Below are 7,410 nucleotides of genomic sequence, written 5' to 3'. Positions count from 1 at the left end.
CTTAGCAAATCTATAAATAAATACATTGTTGTCATGAATGTTGACGTTGTCTGGAATCCTTACAATCCCTGCCTGTAATTCTCCTCCATACCAGGTAGTCCGCAAAAGCCGCCCCCCCCCCCACACTCCATACCCCAATAGTTCATAACGCTTGACAGTGTTTCTCTCCCAGGACACAGCTTTAGTACTGGGGGTCATCTTGCAATCACCATGGGGGGTGCACACCTTTTCAGTGCAGCTCCTCCGACCTCTCATACATGTGCCCAGACTACGATGAAGCGGGGGTGCACCATAGTTCTTACTTTTCTTCTAGAGTCACAAATATTTTCTTCGCTGTCTGCAAGTCGTCTTTAGGAGCCTTCACACCATAGAACGCTTGTATGGCTATGCAGCGCCCTTAAGGGGACCGTGGAGAGTCCATCCCTGTTTCCTCGGATGCTCTGCTGCGTCTGGTAGCCAGTTTCAGCCTCGGACTGTGATTGGAGGGTCTGGCTGGCCTCGGTGGTTTGCATCAGTAATCTCGGCTCCGGTTGTAAGTAAGAGCGGAGTCTGTCCACAGTAGTGGAAGCTTCCCACAGCTCTCGCATCAGTTACCACCCCCTTGATCTGGGGCTCAGCCCCGGAGGGAGGCATGGGGGTGGACATGCATCACACAACGTGAAGACCTCTGCATTAATTTCACTCTGGGGGAGATGGAAGGGTGGGGGGGCACCTCTCTAATCTTCCAAAACACTTGAATTCTGGTCGGGGCTCAACCACTAAACTGTCAAGATATCTGTACTATGCCAGGCGCGCTTCCCCTAAAAAAACGGACATACATCTGTGTTAGAAGGATCGCTCATGCTAGACGCCCCCCTAAACTGGCAAACATCTGTGATCAAAGGATCGCTCATGCCAGGCGCCCCCCTAAAATGACAAACATCTCTGATCGAAGGATCGCTCCTGCCAGGCGCGCCCCTAAACTGACAAACATCTGTTATAGAAGGATCGCTCCTGCCAGGCATACCTCAAAACTGACACATCTGTGTTTGAAGGATCGCTTCCGCCAGGCGCCCCCCTATACTGACAAACATCTGTGTTACAAGGATCACTCATGCCAGGCGCGCCCATAAACTGACAAACATCTGTTATAGAAGGATAGCTCCTGCCAGGAGTACCCCTATACTGACACACATCTGTGTTTGAAGGATCGCTCATGCCAGGCCCTCAGACCCCAACAACTGCGAGCGCTTTTACTTTCCAAGCTCTGCTCTGGTGCCCACCACCCGCGAATCCTACAGAAATAATCCTCTTTAGGCGCTTAATGCGACTCGCGCAGGCCATGAACTCGGGTTACCTCCTCCTTCCTGGCCATGAGAAAGTGGAGTGTGGGAGGGCAGCATGCATTTACCGTATGGCTACTCACAAACATTTTCCCAGGAGCCAAACATTTAATTTGTGATGTGACTGAGGGCGGCATTGAAACCAGCAAGGTGGCGGTCGGGGTTTGGGGTAAGGTGGGTCTAAGGGAAGCAAGGCACATACATCTAGTGTCTGGATTGCACAATATGATACCAAAACCTTGGGATTAATCCTGGCTTCTTCGCTTAACCAAACTGTGTGATCTCAGGTAATTATTTATTTCACATTCTCTCCTCTTTCTTCATTAGCAGATAAGGACCTCAAAATACATGACTTCCAGATGTGTGCTGTACAAAGCCTTCTCCGGTGTGTGATTTAATAAACTATATGTTGTTCATGTACAATAGAAACCCCAGCCCCCAAAAGGTGCACATAACTCACTTGCCTCGTCATACACTACTGCCACTGTTATCGCGGTGTAGGGAAGAATGAATGTTTTTCAATTCATCTTTGAATATCGCTTTAAAAAAGAATGCTTCTCAGTGCACTGATAATCTGATGTATTCAGGTGAAACGGGGCTCCATGTTAATGAATTATTAACAGACTGTATCTTACTTTTACTGCCAGATGTTTCTATAAATGATGATGTTCCTAAAGTTAAGTGGTTTAGGACTCCCTGGTTACTTCCTTTCTGTAACGTTAAATAACCTTTAAACAAATGCTCGCTGGCTTATTTAAGATATTTATGTTAATGCTGAGTCACGTAAACATTAGCCCAGTGCTGCTCTTGACCTGCGGCTGCATGCTCCCCCCCTTCCCCGGGCCGGACTTTGAGGATTGCTTGACCTGGGGCTGCATGCAGAGAGTGCGCCCCTCCTGTCCCTTCACAAGCAGCGGAGAGCGCCCCCACCCGTCCCTTCACAAGCAGCAGAGAGTGCGCCCCTCCTGTCCCTTCACAAGCAGCAGGCAGTGCGCCCCCTCCTGTCCCTTCACAAGCAGCAGACAGTGCGCCCCCTCCTGTCCCTTCACAAGCAGCAGAGTGCGCCCCCTCCTGTCCCTTCACAAGCAGCAGAGTGCGCCCCCGCCTGTCCCTTCACAAGCAGCAGAGTGCGCCCCCGCCTGTCCCTTCACAAGCAGCAGACAGTGCGCCCCTTCCTGTCACTTCACAAGCAACACACAGTGCGCCCCCGCCTGTCCCTTCACAAGCAGCAGAGAGAGCGCCCCCTCCTGTCCCTCCCTTCACAAGCAGCAGAGAGAGCGCCCCGCCTGTCCCCTCACAAGCAGCAGAGAGAGCGCCCCCTCCTGTCCCTTCACAAGCAGCAGAGCCCCCTCCTGTCCCTTCACAAGCAGCAGAGCCCCCTCCTGTCCCTTCACAAGCAGCAGAGAGCGCCCCCTCCTGTCCCTTCACAAGCAGCAGACAGTGCGCCCCCGCCTGTCCCTTCACAAGCAGCAGAGAGCGCCCCCGCCTGTCCCTTCACAAGCAGCAGACAGTGCGCCCCCTCCTGTCCCTTCACAAGCAGCAGAGAGAGCCCCCCTCCTGTCCCTTCACCAGCAGCAGGCAGTGCGCCCCCGCCTTTCCCTTCACCAGCAGCAGACAGTGCGCCCCCGCCTGTCCCTTCACAAGCAGCAGACCGCGCGCCCCCTCCTGTCCCTCACAAGCAGCAGACAGTGCGCCCCCCACCTGTCCCTTCACAAGCAGCAGACAGTGCGCCCCCGCCTGTCCCTTCACAAGCAGCAGACAGTGCGCCCCCACCTGTCCCTTCAAAAGCAGCAGAGAGAGCGCCCCCTCCTGTCCCTTCACAAGCAGCAGAGTGCGCCCCCTCCTGTCCCTTCACAAGCAGCAGAGTGCGCTCCCGCCTGTCCCTTCACAAGCAGCAGACAGTGCACCCCTTCCTGTCACTTCACAAACAGCAGACAGTGCACCCCCGCCTGTCGCTTCACAAGCAGCAGAGAGCGCCCCCTCCTGTCCCTTCACAAGCAGCAGAGAGAGCGCCCCCTCCTGTCCCTTCACAAGCAGCAGAGAGAGCGCCCCCTCCTGTCCCTTCACAAGCAGCAGAGCCCCCTCCTGTCCCTTCACAAGCAGCAGACAGTGCGCCCCCACCTGTCCCTTCACAAGCAGCAGAGAGCGCCCCCGCCTGTCCCTTCACAAGCAGCAGACAGTGCGCCCCCTCCTGTCCCTTTACAAGCAGCAGACAGTGCGCCCCCCTCCTGTCCCTTCACAAGCAGCAGACAGAGCGCCCCCTCCTGTCCCTCCAAAGCAGCAGAGAGTGCGCCCCCTCCTCTCCCTTCACAAGCAGCAGACAGTGCGCCCCCTCCTCTCCCTTCACAAGCAGCAGACAGTGCGCCCCCTCCTGTCCCTTCACAAGCAGCAGACAGTGCGCCCCCCTCCTGTCCCTTCACAAGCAGCAAACAGTGCGCCCCCTCCTGTCCCTCCAAAGCAGCAGAGAGTGCGCCCCCTCCTGTCCCTTCATAAGCAGCAGACAGTGCTCCCCCTCCTGTCCCTTCACAAGCAGCAGGCAGTGCGCCCCCTCCTGTCCCTTCACAAGCAGCAGACAGTGCGCCCCGTCCTGTCCCTTCACAAGCAGCAGCAGGCAGTGCGCCCCCTGAGTCACGTAAACATTAGCCCAGTGCTGCTCTTGACCTGCGGCTGCATGCCCCCCCCCCCTTCCCCCGGGCCGGACTTTGAGGATTGCTTGACCTGGGGCTGCATGCAGAGAGTGCGCCCCTCCTGTCCCTTCACAAGCAGCAGACAGTGCGCCTCCTCCTGTCCCTTCACAAGCAGCAGACAGTGCGCCCCCTCCTGTCCCTTCACAAGCAGCAGACAGAGCGCCCCCTCCTGTCCCTTCACAAGCAGCAGAGAGCGCCCCCTCCTGTCCCTTCACAAGCAGCAGAGCCCCCTCCAGTCCCTTCACAAGCAGCAGGCAGTGCGCCCCTCCTGTCCCTTCACAAGCAGCAGGCAGTACTCCCCCCTCCTGTCCCTTCACAAGCAGCAGAGAGAGCGCCCCCTCCTGTCCCTTCACAAGCAGCAGAGAGTGCGCCCCTCCTGTCCCTTCACAAGCAGCAGACAGTGCTCCCCCTCCTGTCCCTTCACAAGCAGCAGACAGTGCTCCCCCTCCTGTCCCTTCACAAGCAGCAGGCAGTGTGCCCCGTCCTGTCCCTTCACAAGCAGCAGGCAGTGCGCCCCATCCTGTCCCTTCACAAGCAACAGCAGGCAGTGCGCCCGTCCTGTCCCTTCACAAGCAGCAGCAGGCAGTGCGCCCCCTCCTGTCCCTTCACAAGCAGCAGACAGTGCGCCCCCTCCTGTCCCTTCACAAGCAGCAGCAGGCAGTGCGCCCCCTCCTGTCCCTTCACAAGCAGCAGGCAGTGCGCCCCCTCCTGTCCCTTCACAAGCAGCAGACAGAGCGCCCCCTCCTGTCCCTTCACAAGCAGCAGAGAGCGCCCCCTCCTGTCCCTTCACAAGCAGCAGAGCCCCCTCCTGTCCCTTCACATGCAGCAGGCAGTGCGCCCCTCCTGTCCCTTCACAAGCAGCAGGCAGTGCTCCCCCTCCTGTCCCTTCACAAGCAGCAGGGAGAGCGCCCCCTCCTGTCCCTTCACAAGCTGCAGAGAGAGCGCCCCCTCCTGTCCCTTTCACCAGCGCATAGTTTGACCATAAGTGGTTCTCTGTGTGTCACCTATGCCTCAGGGCATGAAACATTCTCAACATCAGTGGCTCTTACTGTTTTGGCTTCTGTGGACCCCACTTAATCATTACTGGAATCAAGAGACCCCCACAGAATCATCATTTGAATACAGGGACCCCCCTCCTACCCATGTCTCCCCCAACTCACCCCCCCCCACCACCACCACTGAGTCACTGCTGGAAGTCAGGGATCAATATACAAAACAAGCATTGGCATAGCCAATAGGTCTCGCTTATGAACCTTATAAGTGTTAGCCATGCAACAGTTGATGCTGTTGCACCAAGGATACGGTGCTGCATAACTAAATACTTATAAGGTCCCAAAGGCGAGACCTATTGGCTATGTCAATGCTTGTTTAAAATTAATCTGAGCGGCCCCAGAACAGGTCGGGAGTTCATCGCTCGGTGAAGTCTCACGGCCGCACCACGCAATGAACCGCTTTCCCCGGTCTGGTGGGGAGCAGCGTGTGTCCTGTGGTGCATGGGGAACGCACTGTCCCAAATGTATTGTGAAAGTGAGGTGTGCTGGGCACCACTCCCAGAGAGCCAGGGTGCCACCTGGCAGGCTATGACTGACATGGCCGGTATTTGAATGTTCTGGCAGGCGGAAACATTAGGAACATCACCTAAAGCTGGTGTGTTTGCTTCCCCCTTAGCTTCACAGACTTTAAACAGTAAATATAAGGAGAAAGCAAGTGTGTTCGGCAGCTGCCTCGGGATCTCTGGGGGATAATGAAGCGATCAAAGACAGAGAGGCAGGTGAGAAGCGAGTACAGGTGATATCCCATAATGTCACGTCTGCCCTATGTAGAATCACGTTTGCCCTATGTGGAATCTCAAAAGTGAACAGATGGCGAGTGTCCCCCTCCTGGGAGAGGTGATAGCCCCTCGGAGAGCAGCACCCTCTTCTCTGGCATGGCCCCGGGAGATCTCGGCGCGCTGAGCCTCAGGCAAGCAGCATGACAGCTCAACCCCTCTGGGCCCTGGGAATGTGCGAAAAGCAGATTACTGGCGCATGTGTCATGTGTGCGTCGCCAAGTCAAGTGTGCGGCTTATTTCGACCCTATGAAAATCTGTGGTTCCCTCACACTTCAGAAGTTCAAAAAACGGAGGGACTTTTTTTGCTGATATATTTTGAAATATTTTTACTTCATTTAGATGTATTTAAATGTTGTGTGTAAGAAAGCATTTGCCACTTCCTGTACTCCAGGGGCACTGTGCCCGGGCTCAGATTACACAAATTTCAAAACGCAAATCTTTGTTAAATGAACATCAGTTTGTCAGAAGACACCGCCTGCCCCGTGACCTCTGACGAGAACTAACAGCAAATGGACAAGTTGGGAACAAACTGTGAAGACCTCTTTACGGCACTTCAGGCATTAAAAAAAAAACTCATGAGCCAGAATAGACCAGAAAGACGAAAGAGAAAGTAGAACAGGAGATGGTAAACAAGTCAAGCCCGGCGGAGCGTGGGGCGCGCGCTTGGGGGTGGGGGAGCGCATTCCAGGCGGGGGAGCGGACCCTTTGAAGTGCGATGCCAAACGGATTGCATGGCGGCACGATGCGCGTGCTAGCCATGTAATCCGCTTTTTGGGAGCACTTTTAAAAACCCCTTACAATAGTCTCGCTTTGCGACCGCTTACGCGATAGCATGACGAGACCTAACAGAAAAAAAACTCATGAGCCAGAATAGACAAGAAAGACGAAATAGAAAGTAGAACAGGAGATGGTAAACAAGACAAGCCCGGCAGAGCGTGGCGCGCGCGCTTTGGGGCGGGGGAGCGCATTCCAGGCGGGGGAGCTAACCCTTTGAAGTGCGATGCCAAACGGATTGCATGGCGGCACGATGCGCGTGATTGTGCGCGTGCTAGCCATGCAATCCGCTTTTTGGGAGCACTTTTAAAACCCCCTTACAATAGTCTCGCCTTGCGATCGCTTACGCGGTAGCAAGGCGAGACCTATAAATACAGAAACAAGTATTTGTCAAAGAAATACACACATATGAAATATATTATTTGACAAACTAATAATTTAAAAAATCAAAATATTAATGGGAGGATTGGAGCTTTTTTAAATGTGTTTTAGGCCCCTCATTGTCCACGCTATATTCTGTTTGATGCTCTTGCTCTGCTCCCACAAATCAAGCTGAGAATACTTCATTCATTTTTAACCTCTAATTTCAACGGCCCTCCCATTTACAGAATGTGTTAAATGCTCCACTGTATGTTTTTGCTTCTTTATTTATATCCACCTTATTAATCTGTTCAGATCCCTGCAATATGTGGGGCTTGCACTGCAACCATACTGCTACTGAGGAAAGTTTTTCCTTGCTTACCATCCTCTGCGAGGAAAGCTCTGGTCCAAGCCCTCGTCCTAAGTCACCTTGCGA

Source organism: Triturus cristatus, chromosome 11, assembly GCF_964204655.1.
Source record: "Triturus cristatus chromosome 11, aTriCri1.1, whole genome shotgun sequence".
Classification (NCBI taxonomy): domain Eukaryota; kingdom Metazoa; phylum Chordata; class Amphibia; order Caudata; family Salamandridae; genus Triturus; species Triturus cristatus.
The sequence above is the reverse complement of the archived record's forward strand: the minus strand, read 5'-3'. Positions refer to the sequence as shown.